Source organism: Lygodium microphyllum, chromosome 13 (assembly GCF_053477565.2).
Source record: "Lygodium microphyllum isolate KBCC chromosome 13, Lygodium_microphyllum_v1.1.10, whole genome shotgun sequence".
Classification (NCBI taxonomy): domain Eukaryota; kingdom Viridiplantae; phylum Streptophyta; class Polypodiopsida; order Schizaeales; family Lygodiaceae; genus Lygodium; species Lygodium microphyllum.
This window is the reverse complement of record NC_141147.1, coordinates 5,253,911-5,280,940: the sequence shown is the minus strand read 5'-3', so window position 1 is coordinate 5,280,940 and position 27,030 is coordinate 5,253,911. Positions and strand designations below refer to the sequence as shown.

At 42.1% G+C, this 27,030-nt stretch overlaps 1 protein-coding gene across 10 annotated transcripts in view; it reads right to left on the bottom strand.

The window, feature by feature from the left end:
• LOC148026301 (uncharacterized) overlaps positions 1 to 25,897 on the bottom strand; it is a 65,022-nt gene extending 39,125 nt beyond the window's left edge. For 9 of the 10 annotated variants that reach the window (XM_087690709.1, XM_087690712.1, XM_087690707.1 and 6 more), the window contains exon 1: positions 25,756 to 25,897. The gene's annotated coding sequence lies outside the window, so the exon portion shown is untranslated. The remainder of the gene's footprint in view (positions 1 to 25,755) is intronic. The other variant, XM_087690708.1, reaches the window with a different exon arrangement.
• Between the last annotated feature and the right edge of the window lie 1,133 nt (positions 25,898 to 27,030).

The following is a 27,030-nucleotide window of genomic DNA, read 5'->3' as shown; positions in this document are numbered from 1 at the left end:
CAGCAAGGACCATCGTGGCGATGAACTGCCGACCAGTGGACATGAAGAGTTCGTGCCGTGAAGAAGGGGACTAGGCATGACAGGCATCAATTGCGTCAGTCACACCACGTAGCAGCTCAAGAGACGCTCCCCCCTCCCTCGAGGTCTTTTTTTTTTAAGAAATCAAAAATTTCTTTGATTTCTCAATTATCCCCTTGTCTTGACGGGGGTTCACGTGTCGAAGCACATGTTCCAGATCTATGCAAATCTGACCCGAAAATTTGGGGCTTTTCCCAGATTTGATCCCGTTTGTGCTGAGCAATGAAATTCGTGTTAGAAATTGCAAACATTGTGCGTGCTGACCTCAACTAAATTAGGGATTTTGCCAAATTTGTCAAAATTTCGCTCATTCGAATAAAATTTCTTGGCATTGGACCTAGAAAATTTGGGGTTTTTCATGTATCGGTGAAATTTTGCTCAATTGGGTCAAATTCGCTGACATTTATGTACTATTGGACCTAGAATTTTGGGATTTTGTGCAGATTTTGGTGAATTACTATAGTATTTGCCCGTGTGGTGGCTGATCTATGTAAAACAGCTGAGATTTACTTTTGGTTGTGGGCAAGAACAGCATTGTATTTGTTGGTTCAGCTTGTGCTCTTGCAGTTCAGTGCATTTACTCTTGTCTTCGTGATAAAAATGTCTACAACTTCTTCCAATTCTGACATTGAGAGTTTGATGGAAATCAAACGGTTTGATGGTCAAGGCTTTGACCTATGAAAAGATCGTATGCAGGGCATATTGTTCTTAAAGGATTGTGAGGATGCTTTGCACGAAGATAAACCCGCACAAATGTCTAATGCAGATTGGGCTAGAGTCAACAAAAAGGTTGTGGCTTACATAAAAATGGGTGTCACTAATGACATTTTGACAAACATTGAGGGCTTAGATACTGGTTATGCAATATGGGAGAAGTTGAAAACTACCTATGAGATCACCACACCTGTTAATTAGGTGCATTTAATGAGCAAGTTGGTGAAAATGCGATGAGTCCAAGCCTGCAGCTGAGCACTTGAGTGCATTTACTGGCGTTTTAAATCAGCTCAAGAATGCCAATTTGGATTTTGATGGTAAGTTGAGGACGATCTTTCTGATCATGATACTACTTGATCCTTGGAGGAGCTGGGTGGTTTCTCTCAGTAATAACCCAATCTCTCATATGATGATGTGAGGGGTTCAATCTTGAATGAAGAAATTAGACGTAAGTCTAGTGCAGAGGACAGCAACTTAGCTTATAATGTTAGAGGCATGGCTCAAAAGAAAAATGCAAATGCCGGACAGAGAAACCAAAGAAAAGGAAAAGAGTGATCTTACTTGCAATCAGTGTGGTCGGAAGGGCCACAAGCCTGATTGCAGGTACTACAAGAAGGGTTGTTATGGCAACAGGTTGGCAAGAGAACAGGGCAGGCTTTACAAGCTCCGTTTTCCTTCTCTTATCCAGGGTCCTTCGCGGCAATTGTCTATTGCTACACCCATTCCCACTTGTGCACCATCTATTCCACAAGTACCTTACCAACCCCCAACCTCTCCTCCAATGGTTCTCTCATATCCCCCATCCCATTTAGAAAGGAACAATCTCGGTGATGCGGCTGTGGATAACCTGATCCCTAGTGTTTTAGAGGGGATTTCCCAAGATTGCGAGGAGCTTTTGTGGACAAGGAGCCTGTCGTGAGCTGAGCTGAGCTCAGAGTGCAAATGAGAAGAGTTGAGACCAGTAGAGAGTGAGAGAGTGAGCACAATACTCGATGTTCGGTACAATGACTTATGTACCACATTTTAGGTTTTGAATATATATAAAGTACAAAGTGTAAGGATGCGTTCACACTCGAACATAAAAAAAGACACGGTGACCCTTTATTTCCAACAACCTCCCACCTAAAGGCAACGTGCCTGAAGGTAGAGGAAAGAATCAGCTAAGTCTATGTATGTACAAAGCTGAAAGACACATATACTATCCAACCCCTATCATCCAACAACAATGAGCAAACCGCTCGGTTGGGAGACCTTTTGTGAGAAGGTCTACAGGATTATCATTTATATGTACCTTGACAAGCTCAATGCCTTTACTGTCAAGTATATCCCTAATGAAGTGATACTTCACCTGTATGTGCTTTGTCTTTGCATGAAAGACAGGATTCCGTGCTAACATGATAGCACTCTGACTATCACAATGGAGGATAGAAATCTCTATAATCCGAAGCTCTCTCACCAATCGTGAGAGCCATAAAGCCTCTTTGCAGGCCTCTATGACAGCCACATATTCTGCCTTTGTAGTAGACAGTGCAACACACTTTTGCAACCTAGATATCCAAGAGATTGCTCCTCCTGTAAACATAAACACATATCTTGAAGTAGATTTCCTACAGTCAGGATGGCCAACATAGTCTACATCCGTGAAACCAACAACAGATGACTACTACTTACCAAAGCAAATACACAACTCCTTTGTGCCCTTAAGGTATCTCATGATACCCTTCACTGCTTCCCAATGCTTTTTGCCAATATATGACATGTATCTGCTAACCACTCCCACCGCAAATGCAATATTAAGACGTGTAGCAACCATAGCATACATCAAGCTACCAACAGCTGAAGCATAGGGTATCTTGGCCATTTCAGCCTTCCCATCATCTGATGTAGGGTTGTCATTTGCACTAAGTTTCACATATGGAGGCAACGGTACACTGATAGCTTTTCTCCCCTCCATATTGAAACATTGCAAAACTTTGGTAATATACTCCTGCTGTGACAGATAAAGAAAACCCTTTGATCTGTCTCTGAGTATACGCATGCCAAGAATGTGATTTGCCTCACCGAGATCTTTCATATCAAAGCTATTGTATAGACTCTGCTTCAAGGAGTCCAAGGCATGAACATCCTTGCCTGCAATTAGCATGTCATCCACATACAATACCAAGAGAATAAGGTTGCTATCTACTGTGTTGGAGCGCGCGGGTAGCAGAAGCGTGAAAGCAGAGGAAGTGAACAAGTGAGTGAGAGTGAGAGTAAGAGTGACGAACAGATTTGGGTGTACCAACAATGTGTTGGTACACAAAGAATAAAATGTATTTATACTTAGGGCCCGTAAGGGTGCATTCACATATACAACATAACAATATACGTGTAAAATACACGGAAGTGAATAAAGGACCTTTACATCCCAACAACCTCCCACTTAAAGGTCCGAAGTGAACCTTTAACCAACTCCCACTAGTCGTATGCAATGCTCATGCTGAGCCTTGCCTAGACTTTTAGTGAGAACATCTGCATTTTCATAATCAGCAAGTCTATCTTGCTGTCCATGACCTCCCTTTGCTTCTATTTGCTGTCCATCATCATCTGGCTCAAGTTAACCGGCTGATCATCAGTTTCAGCTTGTGATACAGCACCATGAGGCTCATCACTTGAAGTAATAGGTGGCTGCGAATTCTGAAATTTGACCTTTTTCATGTCTTCATCAGAGGCTAAAGTACTTTTCAGCAACTTTGCCTCATTAAACACAACATTACAGCTGCGAACAATTTTCTTGGACTGAGGTAGCCACACTCTATAGCCAAATTCACCCTCATCACCATAGCCCATGAAAATGCCTTTGGTGGATTTCGGGTCAAGTTTATTCCTCAACTCATTTCTAACATGCACAAAGGCATCACAGCCAAATATTCGTAAATGGTCATATGAGGCCGGTTTGCCAGACCAAACCTCCTCAGGAATGCCATTATTTAGGGACCTGTTTGGAGAGCGGTTCCAAATGTGAACCGCGGTTTTAAGTGCCTCTCCCCAAAATTCATGAGGGAGATTACCAGTGGACAGCATGCACCGCACTCTCTCACATAGAGTCCTATTGTATCTTTCAGCCATACCATTTGAAAAAGGACTGTAAGAGGCTGTAAGCTCCCTCTTGATCCCATGCAAGTCACAAAAGGACTTAAATTCATTAGACGTGAACTCACCCCCATTATCAGTTCTCAAGCATTTCAACTTTCTACTTGTCTGAGTGGTCACGAATGCATGAAAAGTTTTAAAAACAGCAAACACTTCACTTTTCTTTTTCAACAAATAAATCCAAATCTTCCTGGAACAATCATCAATAAAAGAGGCAAAGTATGCAGCACCACCCAACAATTTCAAAGGCATGCTATATACATCAGAATGCACTAAGTCCAATACATTTGACTTACGGGAGACACCAGAGTAAAAGGAATTTTTCATTTGCTTTCCAAACTGACAGTCATTACAAAAATCAAGTTTAGAGCATTTTCCATCAACCCTCTTCAAAGAGGTAAGAACATCAAGACCTTTCTGGCTCATATGGCCTAATCTCTTATGGCATAACTCCAAATGACAGTCAATTTCAGCAACTGCAAGAAACTTGCCATTAAAAGCTTTACAGTGCAGACAATACAGAGTGCCCTTCTTGGTTCCTTTAGCAATCAGCATGGAACCCCTTTTTAATTTCCACAAACCACCACCAAACAGTGTGGTGTAACCATGCAAGTCAAGCTGTCCAACAGATAGTAAACTCTTCTTGATGTCAGGCATATATCTGACATCTTTCAACACAAGTTCTTGCCCATTATCCAAGGACAAGTGTATGGTGCAAATCCCATCAATGCTGCAAGCATGATTATTTCCAAGGTAAACCTTGCCATAACAGCCTGCATCAAAAGTAGCAAAACACTCCAAGCATGGAGTCACATGGAAAGAGGCACCAGAGTCTACAATCCAAGTCTGAGTGACACAATCATCAACTGACAAAAGTGCATCAATCACATCAGCCTTGGTGATCTGCATATCCTGCATGTGACATACAAGGGCATCATAATCCACTGCACATAATACATCAACCTCTGCATCTGAGAGCTCCTCTATGACAACACTAGAGGCCACATTGGCCTTTACCTGCCTCAGATGCATCTGTCTTTTCCTCTTTCTTCTGTTTGTCTCCTACATTCTTCTTTCTCTCTTGTTCCTTCTTGTAATACCTGCAATCAAGCTTCTTGTGGCCCTTCCGACCACACTGATAGCATGTAACATCACTCTTTTCTTTTCCTTTGCTCTTGCTCCTGCTTCTATGTCCAGCATTTGCATTTTTCTTTTCAGCCCTGCCTCTAACATTATAAGCTGAGTTGCTGCCTTCTCCGCTAGACTTACGTCTAATTTCTTCATTTAAGATCGAACCCCTCACACCATCATATGTGAGATTGGGGTTATTGCTGAGAGAAACAACCAAAGTCTCCCAAGAGTCAGGCAATGTCATGATCAAAAAGATCGCCCTCAACTTATCATCAAAATCCAAACTTGCATCCTTGAGCTGATTTAAAATGCTAGTAAATGCACTCAAGTGCTCAGCTGCAGGCTTGGACTCATCCAGTCGCATATTCACCAACTTACGCATTAAATGCACCTGATTAACAAGTGTGGTGATCTCATAGGTAGTCTTCAACTTCTCCCATATTGCATGACCAGTGTCTAAACCCTTAATGTCTGTCAAAATGTCATCAGTGACACCCATCTTTATATAAGCCACAGCCCTTTTATCGACTTTGGCCCAATCCGCCTCAGACATTTGTGCAGGTTTATCCATTTGCAAAGCATCCTCACAATCCTACATACGATCTTTCCAAAGATCAAAGCCCTGACCATCAAATCGCTTGATTTCCATCAAACTTTTAATGTCAGAACTCGAAGAAGTTGCAGCCATTTTTCACAAGTACAAGTGTAAAAGCACTGAACTACAAGAGCACAAGCTAAATCAGCAAATACACTGCTGTTCTTGCGTAACCAGCAATCATCCTCTGCTGTTTTGACATAAACCAGCCACTGCACAGGCAAATAATGCAGAAATTTATCAAATTCTGCACAAAATTCCAAATTTCCAGGTCCAAATGTGCGCAAATGTCAGCCAAACTGACTCAGCTGAGCAAAATTACATCAATACATGAAAAGCCCCAATTTTTCTTGGTCCAATGCCAATAAATTTTACTCGGATGAGCAAAATTCCAACAAATTTTGAAAAATCCCCAAATTAATTGAGGTCAATGCACACAATGTCTGCAATTTCTGACACAGATGTCACTGTCAAGCATAAACAGCATCAAATCTGGGAAAAGCCCCAAATTTCCAGGTTCAAATTTGACCAAATCTGAGAACTGTGCTTGCGCACGTGAACTCCCGTCAGTGGCAAAGGGGTTGCTTGCAGTAAACCTTAGAAAAATTTTAAAATTTTCTGGAAGAAAAATGTGTCGAATCTGCAGCCGTTGACCTGCGCTGCCCGTCAGATGCCACGCAGCCTTGCGTGAGTTGTCGCCTGCTCAAAAAACGTGACGAAACTGCATCGCGTGACCTATGCAGCCTGCGCCTGATGCCACGCAGCCTGTCGCTGCAGTTTCGTGACCTGCGTTGACCTGTGCAGCCTGCGCCTAGCTGCTCGTGACTTGTTCGTGACTGCTTGCCTGGTCAAAAATTGACATGTCGCCTGTCTATCAGGCTATCGCTTGCACAAAACGTGACCTGCAACACTGTCACCTGACCGTCAGCACATACATGTGCTTGGAAACAGTGACGACCTGACCTGTATGAGTGACGACTTACTGATTTCTCGCGAGCGAAGAGCTGGTGATGTCTCACGCGGACTTCGAGGAGCGCGAGCACCTTAACCTCAGCTCTGATACCAGTTGTTGGAGCGCGCGGGTAGCGGAAGCGTGAAGATTTGCAGCAGAGGAAGTGAACAGGTGAGTGAGACTGAGTGTAAGAGTGACGAACAGATTTGGGTCTACCAACAATGTGTTGGTACACAAAGAATAAAATGTATTTATACTTAGGGCCCGTAAGGGTGCATTCACATGTACAACATAACAATACACGTGTAAAATACACGAAGGTGAATAAAGGACCTTTACATCCCAACATGCTGCCTTCTTGGTATATAAGCAGTGATCAACTTGAAAACGATGAAATCCCTGACATTGCATGAATGTGTTAAATTTGTGATACCATTCGCGTGGTGCCTGCTTCAGTCCATAGAGACTTTTATTGAGTTTACATACCATGTGCTCTTTTCCCTTTGCAACAAAACCGTCAGGCTGCTGCATATAGATTTCCTCATGCAAATCACCATGTAAGAAGGCGGTTTTTACATCCATCTGTATGAGTTCCATGTCCTCAGATGCAACCAAGCCCAAGATGGTTCGCAAAGTAGTCATTTTGACTACAGGAGAAAAGATTTCATCAAAATCAATTCCATGTTCTTCCTTGTACCCTTTAGCAACCAAACGTGCCTTGTACTTGGGCAAAGAACCAGAAGTGACTTTCATTTTGTAAACCCATTTGCAGGGTAGCACTTTTTGTCCTTTTGGCAAAAGTACCAAATCCCAAGTGTCATTCTTCATGAGAGATTCCATCTCTGATAGCATTGCTCTTTGCCATTTCTTACTATCTTGTCTGTCCATTGCTTCCTCGAAGCATGATGGTTCACCACAATCTGTTAACATGACATAATCAGCCACATAGTTTACTCCAGGAACAAATCTACTTGGCTATTTTCGCACTCTAGTCGACCTACAAACCCAGTAGTCAATATTTGCTGGTTGTTCAACCTGTAAATCAGCATTAACAGCTTGCTGTTTTGCAGGTACAGCTTGTTGTATAACTGGTTTAGGTTGTTCCACGTGCACATGTTCTTGCTAAATTAGTGGGACATCATGGGGAAGACCTTGCTGAGCATCATTCCCTGCATTTTCAGGGACATTTTCAGCAGATATTTGCTACTGTCTAACGGGCATTCTTTGCTGTCCTATTAGTCTTCCTCCCGGAATACAACCCTTTTGACTTCTTCTATTCTTTCGGGCTGTTTGTGCATGCGATCTTCCTAGAAGATAACATCATTGCTACGCACTACTTTTCTTTTCTCGAGATCCCATAATCTATACCCCATTTCATCTTCATCACCATATCCTAGGAAAATACATTTACAGGACTTTGGCTCAAGTTTGTTGCATTCTTCATTACATATGTGCACAAATGCCTCACAGCCAAACACTTTCAGGTGTGCATACGAAGGTGGCTTGCCCGACCACGCTTCTTGGGGAACTCCCCTCCCCAAAGACCTATTTGATGACCGATTAATCAAGTGTACGAATGTCATAACAGCCTCTGCCCAAAAACCATGGGGTAAAGCAGCATGTGACAGCATTGTACGGACCTTGTCTTGAAAGGTCCGATTCATATGCTCTGCAACACCATTTTGGGGCGGATTATGAGGAGCAGTAAGCTCTCTCTTAATCCCTTTGCTGTCACAAAAGTCTTGAAAGACTTTGGACACATATTCCCCACCATTGTCAAAGCGAAGGCATTTTACTGTCTTGCTGGTCTGATTTTCAACAGTGCCAGGAATGTTTTAAATTTATCCAATGCCTCATCTTTGCGACAGATTGGATAAACCCAAACTTTACGTGTGGCATCATCAACAAAGGTAATAAAATACTTATTCCCCCCTAACGATAACCCTGCCATGTGACATACATCTGAATGTACTAACTCTAAGGGTGAAGACTTTAGCGAAATAGATTTTTTGTGTGGCGTTTGAGCATGTTTACCATAGATGCAATGATCACATTGTTCAAAATCAGCATACCTCAAATACAGTAAATAACCCAAACGAGAGAGCACTTTCATTCCAGATTGACTCGTGTGTCCCAACCGGCTATGCCACAAAGAAACACTTGGCTGCTCAGTTAGATGCAATGATCACATTGTTCAAAATCAGCATACCTCAAATACAGTAAATAACCCAAACGAGAGAGAACTTTCATTCCAGATTGACTCGTGTCCCAACCGGCTATGCCACAAAGAAACACTTGGCTGCTCAGTTATGGCAACAACATAGTCACACACACTAGATACATGTAAAGGATACAGAGTATCACTTTTGGACCCCTTGGCAACAATACGGGAGCCCTTACATATTTTCCATTTGCTATCCCCACAGGTGGTGTGATAGCCTTCATCATCTAGTTGCCCTATGCTGATCAAGCTCTTTTTGAGCTGAGGTACATGTCTCACATTATGCAAAACAAACATGGAGCCATGCTGATCATCTAGTTGCCCTATGCTGATCAGCTCTTTTTGAGCTGAGGTACATGTCTCACATAATGCAAAACAAACATGGAGCCATGCTGAAATTCCAATTTCACACTGCCAATACCTGCAATTTACATGCATAGTTATCCCCCAAGTGGACAACACCACATATTGTACCATTGTGGTCAGAGAACCACACATGATGTGGTGTGACATGAAAGGATGCACCTGAATCAAGTATCCAAGTGTGAATGTAATCCTCAGAATCCGCAATCAATGCATGTGTATCCAAAGAAGAAGCTAAAAGTACGTCACCATCACTATCATTATCATGAGTGACTACATTAACCTCTTTAATTTTCACATTGCTCTTTTTGGCATGCTGACTGTCCTTTTTTTCAACCTTGTTGGTTTCATTATTTTTGTTTTTGCCCTTCTCTTTCTTCAGCTGAAAGCAATCCCGTTTGTAGTGCCCATTTTTGCCACAATGATGGCACTCCACATTCTTGCCACGAGACTTACTGCATGCTCAGTTTTCAGAACTACTCTTATGCTGAACTTTGCCTCTAGTGTGTAATGCATTTGAAGACTTGTTTGCTGAGTTGTTTGGCCTATTGAGTTCTTCCATCAACAAAGAACTCTCCACATCAGAGTATGACAACTGAGCATTCAAATTACTCAAAGCTGTCCTAAAAGTATCCCAACTTTCAAGTAGGGTGCATAGCAAGAAGGTAGCTTTGCAATCTTCATCAATATGAAAATCCAAAGCAATCAACTGACTAAAAATTGAGTTAAACTCATTCAAGTGTACAAACATGACTTTATTCCCTTTCATGAGAAAGTCCATTAATTTTTTCAACCAATAAACCTTGCTAGCTGCACTTTTCTGAGCATACAATTCTTCAAGCCTTTGCTACATTGCATATGCTGAATTCAGCTTCTCAATGTTGAAGAGCAAGTTGTCTGACACTGAGAGCTCAATGGTAGAGCAAGCAAGTTCATCCAAGTCATCCCACTCGTCTTGTTCCATGTTTGCCGGTTTGATTCCCTTTGTTTTGATGGGCTTTACATGTTTTCTTTGCACCAAGACATTGTAGCATTGTTTTTGCCAGATGGCAAAATTATGGGCACCCTCAAGCTTCTTAATGTGCAAAAGATTACTGCTGTCATGGTTTCCAAACATAATTTGCAGCCCCAATTTTGCTAACCAATCACCAAAGGCAAGTCCAAATATGACACAAGTGACCATAATGCACAAGAGTACCAACCAGCAATGAAAATCCCAAGATTGCAGAAATTTTCAGAATTAAAAAATGTCATTTGCTGCACTCTTCAAGCAATGTCTGACACAATTAGAGACCAAGCCACCAGTTACATGTGAAATCCTGTCACAACTCTATAGAAACAGAATTTGTATCCTTTTTCATTAATTTGTCTATATAATGATTTATTAAATTTATTTCCTTTGCACTAATTAGATATAAAAGTGCATTGGAGCTGGCCACTGATGAGTGGTCACAGGTTATGGTGGACCCACGAGGTGGGTTAGAGAAAAGATAGTTCACACTTCCACCTATATGGCCCGATTGGGCGCCTGTGACCAGAACTCACGCATATCAGGGTTAAACTCGCACACAGAAAATATTGATGCCTTGAAGTGTGGGCTAGATCCACCAAAACAGACAATTACAATCAACAAGATGGCATGATCATGAAATGCTTGTATAATGTGCATGTGTGAGCTGAAAGCTTGAAATGCACATTTCTTTGCATAGGAAAGTCACATGAAGATTCTGATACCGTTTTTGCGATGTACACGGAAAAAGCTTTCATATGACACCCATATTGGGGGGTCCCTAAATTTTAGGAGATCCCTAAATTTTAGGAGCCTCGAATTAGCCTAAAAATGCTAGTCCTAAAAAATAGGGATGTCATTCTAAAAATAGTAAGTTCTGTACTCTGACTGTGCTTACTAAATTTGGTTGTTTCTATTCTTGACAATATTCAGCCCAAAAAGGAAGGCCATAGAGAAGAGACAACTGTCAAGACACTTGTCGCACAAGTTTCCAAGTGTCCCACCACTTGTCACATCTCATGACATGTGGCTGGACACTTGTCTTGTGCTACTCCACTTTCCCCTTTTGTACTAGCTCTTCCCTCTCCTATAAATAAGAGCTCGTTTTTCTTCATTCAGCATCATTTTTCTTTGCTGTAAACTCATGTACAGCACCCCCAGATAGCCAAAAACTGGCCCCATCCATCCCCATCATCATTCCCCACTTCTCCATTATCAAATTCCTCCATATTCCCTCTTCTATCACTGCTGTTTTACAAGACAGCAAGCCTGTAAATTCATTACAGCACCTCCTTCTCAAGCTCTTTCTTCCATTTTAGCAACAAGAAGCAAGCCCTATCCATATACTACTATTCAACGATGGAGAAAGGCTGATTTTCCCTTTTTCTTCTCTCATACTGTAAAGAAATCAGTTCTTATCATTGCATAATAGATAATGCATGTGTGTTTGTACATCTTTGCATGATCTTGTGAGAGTGAGAATTACTTCTCCTCACTCTCAGGTTGATTGTAACTGAGCTCTTCCCTAAGGGACTTGGGTTGAGCAGAAATACATTCCTTCGGGGGAGGTTGCCCATCTTCAACCCTCAATCTTGTCTCCATTACTTTTACATTTTCATGGCTGTAATTTTGTGAGTAATTTTCATTTTCAGCTTTAAGTGTTCATTCTCTTTTATATTAAATCTCGAAAACAAGCGAATATCATAATTGTTAAGCATATTACATTGTTCGGGGCGTTTACAGCTGTCACAACTCTATAGAAACAGAATTTGTATCCTTTTTCATTAATTTGTCTATATAATGATTTATTAAATTTATTTCTTTTGCACTAATTAGATATAAAGAAAAGTGCATTGGAGCTGGCCACTGATGAGTGGTCACAGGTTATGGTGGACCCACGCGGTGGGTTAGAGAAAAGATAGTTCACACTTCCACCTATATGGCCCGATCTCCTAAATTTTAGGGACCCCCCCAATATGGGTGTCATATGAAAGCTTTTTCCGTGTACATCGCAAAAATGGTATCAGAATCTTCATGTGACTTTCCTATGCAAAGAAATGTGCATTTCAATCTTTCAGCCCACACATGCACATTATACAAGCATTTCATGATCATGCCATCTTGTTGATTGTAACTGTCTGTTCTGGTGGATCTACCCCACACTTCAAGGCATCAATCTTTTCTGTGTGCAAGTCTAACCCTAATATGCGTGAGTTCTGGTCACAGGCGCCCAATCGGGCCATATAGGTGGAAGTGTGAACTATCTTTTCTCTAACCCACCGTGTGGATCCACCATAACCTGTGACCACTCATCAGTGACCAGCTCCAATGCACTTTTCTTTATATCTAATTAGTGCAAAGGAAATAAATTTAATAAATCATTATATAGACAAATTAATGAAAAAGGATACAAATTCTGTTTCTATAGAGTTGTGACAAATCCCCAAATTTTCACTACAATTTCTGCTCCAAGGGCATTCTCGAGCACAATATTGACAATTTGGGTTAAAAGCCCCAAATTTTAAGAAGATAATCTGTTCAAATTGCATCAATTCAAGTACCCAAATGCATAGAGCAAGCAATTCTTGAACAAATTGATGAAATTCTGCAAAAGCCCCAAATTTTTCGGATCTGGTGTGCACAAATTTCACTGAAATTGAAGAAATTGAAAAAACCCCAAAATTTCACTAGTAATTGTGCACTGATTTCGCAATTTCTGAGTCAGATTTTCCACTTCTGCATTAAAATCCCCAAGTCCCGAAAAAGCCCCAATTTTTCAGAAGCAAATGTACATAGATTTGTATTCTATGCTTGTACGCGCGAACGTCTGGTAGGGAAAGGAAAGGAAATATCCTTTTTTTCTTTTAAATTTCAAAGTTTTTTTTAAAACATTGACCATCAGGTTCGTGACGACCGGCCTGGTCACGGCCCTCACGTGTGACCTATCGCACGCTCGCTAAAGCCCGCCCCGTCCGATCACGCACCATGGCTTGCAACCTGTTTCACCTGCTATGCTCCATTTCTTCTGTGCCGTTTCGTGTCGCCTGCGCCTGGTCGCTTCACCTACAGTCTAGTCGCCTGTGATTGTTTCCTACAGCCTATGATCTGCCAACTACAAGTGCTGCTTGGTCTACGGTCTGTCGCCCCTACCGTCTCGTCTCTTCCACACGTATCAGACACTGACAGCTAATGCCTGAAGTTCCTGCTCGCCTGTCACGAGCTTTGTGAAACGTGCACAACCTGTGTGCTCTGATACGAGTTTGTAGACGAGTCTATCATGAACTGAGCTAAGAGTACAGATGAGAAGAGTTGAGAGCAGTAGAGAGTGAGAGAGTGAGCACGACACTTGATGTTCGGTACAATGACTTGTGTACCACATTTTAGGTTTTGAATATATATAAAGTACAAAGTGTAAGGGTGTGTTCACACCCGAACATAATAAAAGGCTCGGTGACCCTTTATTTCCAACAGCTTTTTCATTGGCAATCTACATCAACAGACTTCAACGACATTGGCGTTCCTCTTGCCACCCCAGGATCTGTTTCTTCCTTGGCCTTTTGCCGCATCCAAGATCTGAGAGGGGGGTGTTAGCAGTCATGTTTGTCATGCCTTGTCACCTCCTGCCTATGAGTCTCGGCCTAAGTCAAATCAGTACTTTAGGAGCTCTGATTTGTCTGTCACTTGTTTTGACGGAGGAGGTAGCTCATTTTAGAGCAGCCAAGTTATTGCCTTTCAGTGCATTTTCTCCTCCATTGGAGATTTTATGTGCATTTCCCAAACAGTTCTATATACAGCAATCTACCTCACCTATCAGATTTTGTCCACCCTTTCCGAGATTTTTTAAAGCATTTTTGGCATTTTTACCCACATTAAATGCTGGTTGGCCATATTTTTTGGCCCCAGATTGCAATCGAACAGATTTGGGGTTAGTTGGCTATATATAGCCTACCCCTCCCACACTTGGCATTTATCTTCCTCATTCCTTGGCAGGCACAGACTCCAACTCCATCATCTTCCTCCATCTTTGGTGCTATCGTCATCATTACCCTGATCTGATGCCCTCACTTACGCTATGGGCTACATGCAAGGACTGATCAATCCTCCTATATTCAGCATTATTTCCTTGTTTAGTGCAGATTTCTTTCTTCTTTTCTTGCAATCTCTCTCCATTCATTTGTCTCTATGTTCATGTTCCTTCTTCCCTTGAGCACTTTCACAACTTTACCCCTAACATTACTTTCTATATGTGCCAAAATCTACTCAGGTATCAATATCTCGTCTAGCTTCTCAACCTTAGGCTTAATTTCAACAAATACATCCTCTCTAGCACATCACCACAAAAAGGCCTCAACAAACTAACATGAAAGACATTGCCCCAATGTGGAGGTAATTTCAACCGATGTGCAACATCTCTAATCTTCTCCAACACTTGGAAAGGCCCATAGTATCTCATAGTTAACTTCAAAATAACCTCTCTCTTTCTTTCATATTTTTCAGCCTTGCCTTTTCAAAGCACAATAATACATAATCGCCCTCTACAAACTACAAAGCACATGACCATTAATTGCCTTCTTTTGCTCAAGTATGCAAATGCAAGATGTATTTTACAATGTCAAGCCAAGGACCCTAAGATATCAATTGGTGTCAAAGGCAAAAGCTATAATAAGTTGTACTTGCCATATACTAGATGGTAGCAGGTGTCAATTTGGACCTAGGACAATTATTTGGCCGGTAAGTGTCAGTGGTGACACTAGGAACTATTAGTAGTCATGTTTGTCATGCCTTGTCATCTCCTGCCTATGAGCCTCAGTCTGAGTTCAATCTGAGTCAAACGAGAACTTTTGGAGCTCTGACATGTCTGTCATGTGTTTTGATGGGGGAGGCTACTCATTTTAGAGTGGCTATCTCAGTGCATTTCTTTTGTTTGTCACGTTCCAATGTGTTTTCCATGGGCAATTTCTGCATTTCCCAAGCTGTCCACACTTGCCGGACATTGTTCTTACCAATCAAATTTTTTGTGGCCACTTGCCATTTTTTCTGGCATTTTCCCAATGCAACCAGCATTAAATACTGGTCGACCAATATTTATGGCATTTATTCGTGCAAGTCAACTAGTTTAGGGCATTTATGGCTATTTATAGCCTGCACATCCCACACTTGGCATATCATCATCTTCCTTCTTCCCTGGCGATGTATACTCCGACTCGGTCATCTTCCTCCATCTCCGATACTGCCCTCATCATCAACTTCATCTGGTTCCCTCACAAACACTATGGACTATGTGCAGGGATTGATCAGTCTATCATCATTGTATCAGCATTCTTCTTCAGCCAATGCAGTATTCTTCCCTCATCTTCTGCTTCCTTTCTCTCTCTCTCTCTCTCTCGCTCTCTCTCTCTCTCTCTCTCTCTCTCTCTCTCTCTCTCTCTCTCTCTCTCTCTCTTTCTCTCTCTCTATGTTCGTGTTTCTCTTTCATTGTGCACTCTCACATGGTATCATCGCCTAAGTGAGAACACAATCTGGAGATTTCTTGAAAAAAGAGCAAGTTTTCATAATGGAGGAGCAGCCCAAATTTCCAAAACGCTTATTTTCAGCTTGCATTTATAGCCCGAACAAGTGGTCTACTACTCGTTTCTTCCCCCAAGCATCAATATATAGAGATCACGTGGCAACTTTCTAGCATCAGCCAGCTCCAGTTTTTGCATTTTGCTCAAAATGCAAATTTGTGTTTTTGCAACTGCTTCCTTCATGGTCCATGCAATGGCATTTTATTGTAGGTGACTACTCCCTAAGCCTTGGCAACAACTTCCTGCAGTAGGCGACAGCTTTCTGTGCATGTAACGACCTCCTAGCGGCAGGCAACAATTGTTTCTCTGTCAAATGCAGCTTTCTGGGAGATTGCAAGTTCGAAAATGTCTTATCACCAATTCTTTGCTAACTTAAATTTTCAGCCCAAATTTCCAAAACACAGATTTTCAGCTTGCGTTTACTACGTTTATAGCCCGAACAAGTGGTCCACTACCCGTTTCTTCCCCCAAGCAACCAAGCAACAATCTATAGAGACCATGCAGCAGCTTTCTGGCATCAGCCAACTCCAGCCTTTGTGTTTTGCTCAAAATGCAAATTTGTGTTTTTGCAGCTACTTCCTTTCTGGTCTATGCAACGGCATTTTGTTGTAGGTGACTACTCCCTAAGCCCTGGCGACTCAAACTCGGAACAGGGGGTCCAGCTGCCAGCATGACACGAGTGCACCCAAGAGGTAAATAGTGGATCCGCCTTCACCAAAGCTTTTGTTGCAAGTTTGAGAGGGGGGGAGAAGAAGAAAGGAAAGTTCAAGGCTAAGATAGGAGAGTTTTTCAAGTTCTGACTCCAACTCGACGAAGCCCAAATGCCCATACTATGAAAAGGGGACACATCCAAAGGAAAAATATTGGAAGAAGTAACCTCATCTTTGTCCAAGAGCAAAGGATGGAGCTAAAACATCTGAGCTTTCTACCTCTACTCCAACCATTACCCATGAGTCAGTGTTCCTTCATATTGTTGACTTGGAGAAGCCTTTTTCAATGGCAGCTCATCTTCTGAGAGGCCTTGGCTAGTTGACAGTGGAGCGTCTAGTCATTCAACTCCACCATGTGATTTCTTGCAGGATCTATGCCCTTTTGAGGGTTCTCTCTATTGGTGAGATTGTATCGGTGCCTATTTATGGTGCTTGTACTTTGCCTTTATTTCCCGACCACGCATGGAGCTCCCTTTCACAAGCCTTTTATGTTCCAGATTTGGGCTTTCCACTCCTCTCAATTTATGGCCTTACTCGCATAGTTACCAAGAACGAGAAATGAGAAACAAGGAACGAGAACGGTACACACACACACACTCTCTCTCTCTCTCTCTCTCTCTCTCTCTCTCTCTCTCTCTCTCAGAATCTAGAGATATAAAGAAATGAAACACACAGAAATCACTTTAGTAATTTGGTCACAAAATCACTGACCAGCCATATGGCATATACATATAGTTTACAAATTGACCTATTAATATTCTTTTTCGATATCAACCATAATTCGTGAAATTAGAGACATAATAATCAACAATAACAAAGATTCAAAACATTGTAATCAGCAATGGATTGTCGCATTGTAATCAACAATGTTGCATAAGTCCAACAAATGTGGATTGCAAAGCAGCAAAATGTGAACTAAACTTAAAGTCTAAAGATCCAAGTTGCAACAGCTTCTAGTTCCAAGTCAATACTCTAACGTTCCAAGAAGCTAAGTGCTCTCATTTAAGGAAGATGGCTCCCCTACGCCTAAATGCTCATTTTGTTGAACAACATCCTGGCCATCACTATCACCATCACCATCATCATTATCGTCGTCATCTTTTTTCCATCATATAAAAGAATCAGCCTTTGCAACTGATGTACAACCTAAGCAAAGATTGGAGCTCACATAAACTAGGTCATTCGTCTTCATTGTACCAAGACGATTTCTCTTCTTTGAGTGAATATGATTAGATGAGCTCCATAGTGCTCTAAACAAGAATAGCTAATTGTTTGGCTAACAATACCAATAGCCAAACTCTATAACTTTGGAATTTCTGCCCCGTAGTCCTCCCACCATAAAGCAGCCCCAATATTTGTCATGTCCTCTAGTGCATCCTCTGTACCGAACATCCCTAATGTCTGCCGATACACAAAGAGCTAATTTTTTATTTTGCATTGCATTTCATAACTAGAACAAACCCTTGCAAGCAATGTGTTCCAAGCCTTGACCACCTCAAGGTCTCTTTCTTCCATCTTCCCTTGAAACATAAGATCAAACACATATACTGCAATATGCATAGAAGAGTCATACTCATGCAGAACTCCTTGATCTACTCAAACCTGTCTGTATTTGATTCCAAACTCTTCAACTTCTCAATCATGTGATCCATACCTTCATAGATCTTCCCAATGCATGGATCCATACCATCTACAAGCCTCAACATGTGCATGATAGGATCAACCATTGGGCTGGTGCAATTCACCTCATTCCAAAAATCTCTATCAGAGACATACGCATTACATAACACAGCAGTGGCAATGGCAGCCCCAATCCAACAATCAACCAAGCATAAGAAAGTTATATGCAAATGGCGTTTCGGAGTATTTAAGAAGTTCTTTGTCACTTCTCTTGCAAAACTTGGCATGCAAGTACTAATGATTTCATATAAATGTGACAATCTTGTTGCCTTTCGCAACAAGAGATGCAATCCATGGCAAGTCCCCAATATCCTTCAACAAGTTATTCAAGCAATGCGACATGCATAGATTGAAGGTGATATGTGGATACATTGCCATTAAAATGCTTCCTACTGCCCTGTTTGTAGGTTCACTATCTACCACAAACTGCACTACATTTTTTGCCCCAACCACCTGCACTACCTCACATCACTCCGATGCCAATACATCTGCACTCTTTTCAATCTCTAAAGCATCATGACTACCAATGAAGTATACATCCCCACAAGAATATGCGACAACACCATGTATGGACCTATGGCATGTGTCACTCCATCCATCTACTATCAATGTCACTCTATTTCTTGCCCATTGATTGCAAATATTTGTTGTTTCAATCTCAATGGCTACTTTTTCCTTTTGAAGCAATGTAGTTCTACTAGTTGCTCAATAAAGGGGACCTATATGTGGGTCCATACTCTGCAATCTTTCTCACCATATTTAAAAAATAAGGTGACCTGCCTGATTTAAATGCAATATGGTCATGGTAGAAAAAGCATGTCACTAATGCATCTGTTTCCTCTTTTTTCTTTGGTTCCCATGAAGTGTGCAATGAACTCTATTTGACACCACAACCTACTACCAATAATGGCCCATGAGAAGGCTTCGTAGACACTAATCCTAGTGGTCTTTTGAATGAAGCACCGTGCCCTGCTGGCCTTGGAGTCCATGTTCTTGGATCCACTGCTATGTTTGGCATCCTCTTGGTATGTGAATTCCCCACAGAAGTGGTTATGCGGTCAAGTAACTCCTGCCTTTTCTCAACTGATACATTGGTGCAAAAATGCACCTCTTTCCCCTCCTCATGTAGAAGATGGGCTCTCAGCAAAGTTTGCATTTCCAAGGCAAGCCCCTCCACCTCTCAATGACACACCTGCATCTACCTCATCCCACCGTGACCAAGTAATGCTTCGACAACATCTAGCTGTTGACAAAGTACTCGCTGAGGATGATGAAGATCCAATAGATGTCCATGCTGCCATCTATGTAAAAGTAACAATAATCAGTAAAGTTCAATGAAATTGCAAAAAATTGCAGCCAAAATTCAACATGCATGTGTTTGCTAAAAATGCCCAAATTTTAGTGCTATTTCAGCCTACATTCCTTTTGCTGAAAATGCCCCAAATTTGGGGCGTTCCAGCCTGCATTCCTTGGCTGAAAATGCCCCAAATTTGGCACTTTTCAACCTGCATTCCCTTGCCAAAAATGCCAGAAATTTACGGGCATTTTCAGCTCCCAAATTTGGGGGCTCTTTCAGATCCTGGGATCTGAATGCCCCAAATTTGGGGACACTGCAGCCAAACTTGGGCCCTAGTCCTTGTTGAGAAAGCCCCAAATTTTGGGACAACAACTGATCTGATATGCCCCAAATTTGGGGGAGATTGCAGGCTGAATCATAGGTGCTTTAAATTGGGGCAAATCCCTGCTGAATCACCCCTAAATTGGGCCAAAAGACTGATTTGAAATGCCCCAAATTTGAGGGCAATTTTAGATCCCTAATGCCCCAGATTTGGGGGCAATTCAGGCCTCAATTGTAAACACTTTAAATTTGGGACAATCGAGAAATTTGGGATAATTGGGGCAATTTGGGGCAATCCTCCAATTTGTGACATTTTTAGCGATTTGGGGCAATCAATAAGGGGACATTTCGGGTCCCAAATTGCTCCATATGAACAAAATTTGTCCATAATGCCCCAACATTGGTACAATTTACACAAATTTCTTAACATTTAAATAAAATTGAAAGCGGTGTGCATGGTTAGTAGACACCTTGGAATTTAGAAAAGCTGAAATTGATTGTTGATGATGCGCCAAGTCACATGTGAACCTCCCACTTTGCACGAGCTCATGACAGCCCACGGGGCTTGGCAATGAGATGAGAGGAAGCGAGTGTGCACGCAAGAGAGTCTAGTGAGAGAAAAAGAGAGAGGTGAGCAGCCTACAACCGACAATCGACCTGCAGAAAAATGCATGTGCAGCGTGGACGCATGGACAACGGGAGATCGTGGGTGGGAGATCAACGCAAGGCAAGAGATTGGGGCGAACATGCAATGGTAGGAAAAAGGTACGTTTTAGCTTTTTTTTTTTTTCTTTAAATTTTCTTTTTAAAAAAGGTCACACTAGAACGGCCGTTCCAACTAGGGAACAAGCTGGAATGTTCCGCCAACATTTCATAGGTTCAATCCTCCCGGAACGCGTTAATCCATTCCTAAGTGCTAGAACAGGCATTCCCTGTTTCTATGCTTACTAGGCTTGGTATTCAGGTTGTCTTCATCGAACAAGCCGTTTGTATTGAGGATTCTTCCACAGGGGCTGTTATTGCAACAAGTTGGCAAGAGAGCGAGCTTTACAAGCTCCATTCCCCTTCTCTTATGCAAGGTCCTCCGAGGCAATTTTCTATCGCTACACTCGTTCCCGCTTATGTGCCATCTTTTCCACAGGTTCCTTCCCATCCCCCACCCTCTTCTCCAGTGGTTCCCCTGTAACCCCCATCCCTTTTTGAGGGGGGCGATCTCAATGATGTGGTGGTGGATTTCCTGGCTCCTACTGTTTCAAAGGGGGCTTCCCAGGTTCGTGAGGAGCTTCTTCATCAGCAGTCTTCATCAATAGACTTCATCGACATTGGCATTCCTCTTGCCATTCCAAGCTCCGTTACTTTCTTGGCCTTCCACCACATCCAGGATCTGAGAGGGGGTATTAGCATTCAAGTTTGTCGTGCCTTGTCATCTCCTGCCCGTGAGCCTCAATCTTAGTCAGACGAGGACTTTTGGAGCTCTGGCATATCTGTCGTGTTTTGATGGAGGCGGCTACTCATTTTAGAGTGGCTATCTGTGTGCATTTCTTTTGTTTGCTGGGTTCCAATGTGTTTTCCATCGTCAGTTTCTGCATTTCCAAAGCTATCCACACTTGTTGGACATTGTCCTCACCAATCGAATTTTTCTATGGCTACCTTTCATTTTTTCTGGCATTTTTCTAGTGCGACCAGCATTAAATGCTGGTTGACCAGTATTTATGGCATTTATTGCTGCAAGTCAGTTAGCTTAGGGCATTTATGGCTATTTATAGCATGCCCATCCCACACTTGGCATATCATCATCTTCCTTCTTCCTTGACAAGTGTACACTCCAACTCCGTCATCTTCCTCCATCTCCGGTGCTGTCATCATCATCAACCTAATCTAGTGCCCTCACTGACGGTGTGGGCTGCATGCAAGGATTGACTAATCCATCATCATTGTATCAGCATTCTTCAGTCAGTGCAATATTCTTCCCTCATATTCTGCTCTCTCTCTCTCTCTCTCTCTCTCTCTCTCTCTCTCTCTCTCTCTCTCTACATGGACACACCCGTCTCATGGGGTCAGAAGTGCCATTGGACAGATCCGCACGTCCTCACACCAACTATGGGTCGAAACGGGCAGATACAGGGCCAATCCTCCCCCCAGAAAACCGAATCTGTCAACTCTGCCATCTCGAGCCAGAGACAGAGAAACACTATATCTGTAGATGCCCAGTGTACTACGAAATCCGGGGACGCTTCCACTACCTATTCAGCGAAGGATTCGGACCACTCTCCAAGGTGATGGAATTCAAAGACCAGAGATGCCTGGGGCTCTTTCTACTGGAAATACGACGCCACAAAGACCACCTCCTACGAACCACGAAGCAAAGACAAGGAGCCACCAACCAATGCACACTCAACGAATTCTACCAAATACCAGCTACCCCCCCACCACCGAGCCCCCACCAGCCCAACCGGCCTCCCGACCCCGAGGGACCACCTTAGAAATAGCCACAGCGAGAGGCAAAGCCCGGCCCCCACGCCCTGCCGACCCCCGTCCCCGCAGAAGACACATGTCGAAGATACAAGGGATACTACGCCGCCATCGAAGGGCCCTGCCCCGCCGCTTTAGTCTCTCCACGTTAGACCGACCCATGCGGGACATCCTAGGATGAACACTCCAGGAGCAATTCCACACTGCACTGGGAGTACCTCTAGATTGTATCTAGTCTAGATATCATTTTGTACCTACTCAATTTAGTTCAACATAGCATAAACATTAGCTTCACTGGGACTTTTGAAATCTCCCAGACATTTTGTATGCAACGTTTTGGTCTCATAGGCCAACTTGGCCTGTTGTAGACGTTAACATAACTTTCTTTCCTTCTTCTCTCTCTCTCTCTCTCTCTCTCTCTCTCTCTCTCTCTCTCTCTCTCTCTCTCTCCCGTTGCTCGCACACACACAAACTAGGCATTAATTAAAAACAACAAAAAACCCAACCATTACTAAGGTGCCTTATACTCAATCCCTAACCACAAAAAGTGGACATAGCCAAATCTCATTGCTTGTCACAAATAACCATGCAGAGGCATCTCACAACCATGGATTCCCCTCCTTCAGCCAACCCATCAAAGGGATCCCCCCATGTTGGAACAAACTAGAAGTAATATCCTGCTCTTTGTTGAGACCTTCCATCATGGATATCTAAAAATCACACCACCTTCAAGATTCAAACCAACAGACTTCATTGATGCATATAGAAAGCCTCCCCCATGGTCCACTAGGTGGAGATATTGTTGAGACAATAAAACCCACCACTACCCTCTTGCAATTCCTCTAGCCTTGAAACTCCTAGTTCTAGCAAAACAACTTTAGCCTAAAGGGAGCATGTGGTAATTTCAATACTTCCATTTGTGTACTCTTACATGAAGATATTGTGTTAAGTTGCTTGTTACAACCTCTAGTTTATGCAAAGCACATAACATGATTGCTTTGCTATATGAGAAAATAGAGCATAGTATTACAAGAATTGCAAAGAATAACCCTATAGCTTTGGAAAGTGCATAAAAAACTCAAAAATAACCTCATACAACCATGAGAAAATACCACATGACAATTGTCACATCATTATGGAGACAAAGTACAAAGGCATCACTATGGCTAGAAGATTAGTTCCTTGGTCATCGAAGCATTTGCTGCATGATCAAATCAATGTCAAAGTCAAAAGATGATGAAAAGTTAGAGTTGTCCTTGCCCTTCTTCCCCTTCTTTCACAAAGCCACTAGCTTCTTGCACTCCTTTCAAAGTTGAAGACTTCCCGAGACAAAGGCTTCATAAAGATGTCCATTGCATTGTCGTATTAGGAATCATGTTTGTCATGCATAGTCATCTCCTGCTTGTGAGCCTCAGTTTAAATCAGATGGGGATAATAGGAGCTCTAACATTCAATCTATCTTGTTTTGACAGAGGACGCAAATCCTTCTAGAGCATGCATTTCTTTTTCAGTGGTTTTAGGTGTGTTCACACTACCTCATTAGTTTCCCAGCTTCTGCATTTCTTTTTCAATGAGTCTAAACTGCACTTCCACTAGCAAAATGGGGCAAATTGATCATTTGTTGGCAATCAGCATATTTTTTATTATATTATTCAATCGACCAGCATTTATAACTCCTACATGAGCACATTGACCAGATTTAGCCTATTTTATCTATATATATTCAACCCCATAGTTGTTTGGTCATTTTGTCTTGTAGGTTTCAAGAAACTTTGAAGTTCGGGACGCTCTTCCATCGTCTGATGTTTGCCTTTCATCGTCACCTGATTGGGTGCCCTCATTGATGCCTTGGGCTTCATGCACAGACTGATCAGTCCTCCTTGTATTCAACATTCTTTCAAAGATCAGTGCAAATTCTCTTCTTCCATTGCAATCTGTCTCTTCCCTTTTTGCTCCATGTTCATGTTTCCTCTTTGGTTGCACTCTCATATGTTCACCGTGTGACTGTAGGACACTGCCAACTCAAACCAAGATCGTAGTAATGAGGATATCATTCACACATAGTGAACATTCGTGCCACATTTGCAATCTGGTCGAGCGACGAGGACCCTCCACTGTCTCTGGAATAGAAGTAACTTCAAAATCCTACATCAACTTTTGAAACCACCCAAGACTCTCATTGGGTGAAAGAGGCTCCACCTCTCATAGCTCAATGTCCCTTGAAGAAGACTTGAGGGGAATAGGTAGAAGCCGGTGAATGAGGGGGAAGGTAAAGGACACCACGATAGGGGTGCCAAAGAAAAAGGGGTGTTAATACATAACCTAGAGAAAGAGGTGGTAATGAAAAGAAGAGAGAAAAAAAGAGGGGTAATCAACCAATTCATGTGTGAGTCTGTGCATGCACTAGCAAGCTAGGCACATTATTAATTGGTGCCTGATTTATTTGCTCTCCTGTGTGGCCGAGTTGGCATTTTTATGTTGGCCAACTGTGTATTTTGGGCCTTTTTCAGCTGGCAAACTTTTCCCTAATTATTACCCATTTATAGGGTGGGACTCCTCCCCCAATCATTGCAATTCAGCATACATCTATATGCAAATCCTGTTGGAGAGAGGGAGCCAGTGCCAATGCCTACTCAACCGGTGACTCAAGTTTTTGTATTGTCTCGTCTCTATATGGATGACATTACCCAAGTGTTCTTCTTTTGAGTTCTCTTTGCAATGATCCCCTTCTCTTGTAAGTACCTAATCTCAGAATGAAGTTATCAAGGCTAAACAACTTTAACATTTTTACAAGTTGGTTCGCTAGCATGATTAACGGCAATAAGGATGTATCTCCAACAGCCGAAGGCACAAAAATAGCTATTTTGAAAGAGCTGATGTCAATGTGCGCAGCATGTATATACAATTTAATGCCATCCCCCCTATACTGGATTTAGTCAGTCGATATATGTGCAAATTGCAAATTGCAAAGTGCAAAGTGCCTTGTTTCATGTGACCAGTGACAACAATTTAGACAGCACTTGCGCTGTGCCTGCTAGGAAAGGTACGTGTTTGAAAGAAAAAATTAAAAATGCCAACACCCATATCACAGCAGAAGACTCTATAGAGGGGCAATCTTCAGCACATTGTCCACTATTTTGAGTGGACAAAGAAGAATAAGAAGAGCTGAAGCTTGAGTAGGATAGAATGGATTTGCAGAACAGCAGCAGCACTCAAATGTTACAATCCAATAAGACCAGTTGGCGATACTCCATGAGGCCAATTTCATTTCCTGGCTGTATAGGCAGTTTAGAACAAGGCACTGTTCTAGCATTTCCCCCACAGTCAGGCATAATGTCGACGCAAACTACCGTACTTGATGCACAGAAATGCCAGTTGGCATAATCTAGCCGTTAGGACGGGACGAAGAACGACACAAAACCCTAAAATACATCAGACCTTTTAATCTGAACAAGAAAGCAGAAATCCGTCAGGATTACACAGAGGTGAGACGTGCCCTTGCGAGCCCCATACCTGATCGATATATATATACGTTCTATCTCGGTGCTCGCCACGCCCCGGCCGGGAAGAAGCTTGCACCCCCACGGGTTCTGTGGAGAGCCCTTGTGTGATTCGAAATTGTGAAGGACTAGTGCTAGGCTACATATTCTAATAAGACCTGAAGGGATGCATTTTATGTCTAATTACTCACGATAAAGATAAGTATTCACAAAAAACTATAAGGTTTTAAACCCTGCGCACCACATCCCAAAGGCACAATAAAAAATATATATTCGCTTTAAATTTATAAGGTTTTAATGTCAAATAAATTATTAGATTTTTAAAAAATCGCCTTATATTCACAAAAAGCCATGTATTTGAAGTCTGCCCTTATTACAGTAGAATGACCAATAAAACTTATCTTAAATCTAAGACAAAACTTTTGAATCGTCAAGCTTGAGGGGTTTTTGTATTGACTCTCAAAAATGTTTTTCACAAATATTACTTTCACCTCCTTGCTCATTGATTGCCCTCCTATCTAGACATTGATATTTTTCTTCGGGTAGATGGTACCAAACCACTCCTGCAAAATAATAAGATGTAGTGAAATCAATTCTAGCCTAACCTTGTAGTGAAATCAATTTTGGCATGCCAAGGCTTAGCAAGTGTGCTTGTTGTAATACTATAATTTTCCTTAAGAAGTAAAAAGATATATGAGCATTCATATACTTGTTGGATTAATGAGAGTCTCACTCGTTCTCCTTTCCATAATCAAGTACCTAAAAGTCACTAGACCCAAACTCAAATCTTACTATTTATTCTACTACTAAATGAGAGGATACCTATAAAGCCCTTTTGGTTGCCATGCATTCAACCTACCATAAATGAGCTCTACACACACGCGCGTGCGCGCATGCACACACGCACACATCCTCTCTATGCGTGTGCATGCATGCATTGTAAGGGTCTTGGTTGAGCCTCCCACCAAGATGTAGCACTCCACAAATCGCTTTCTTAAATATAAAGTTGACAAGTTTATCATATGACCAAGCTATATGAATGTGCATATCCCCCATTCTATGTGACATATCTGTGGTGAGATTGGAGTATCGTTTGACACCCTTGCTATCAGTCACATGCTTTGCTATTGGGAGGTAGATTCAAAGGAGCATTAGATGTGTAGATAATAGATATAATTTCTTATTTAGAGAGGGTTTTGGCCTACTTAATCAAGTGATAGTCTATAGACTACCTTGATTAAGGATCTCTTAACCTCTTTTCTTGTGGAGCTACATACGCATAAAGAGG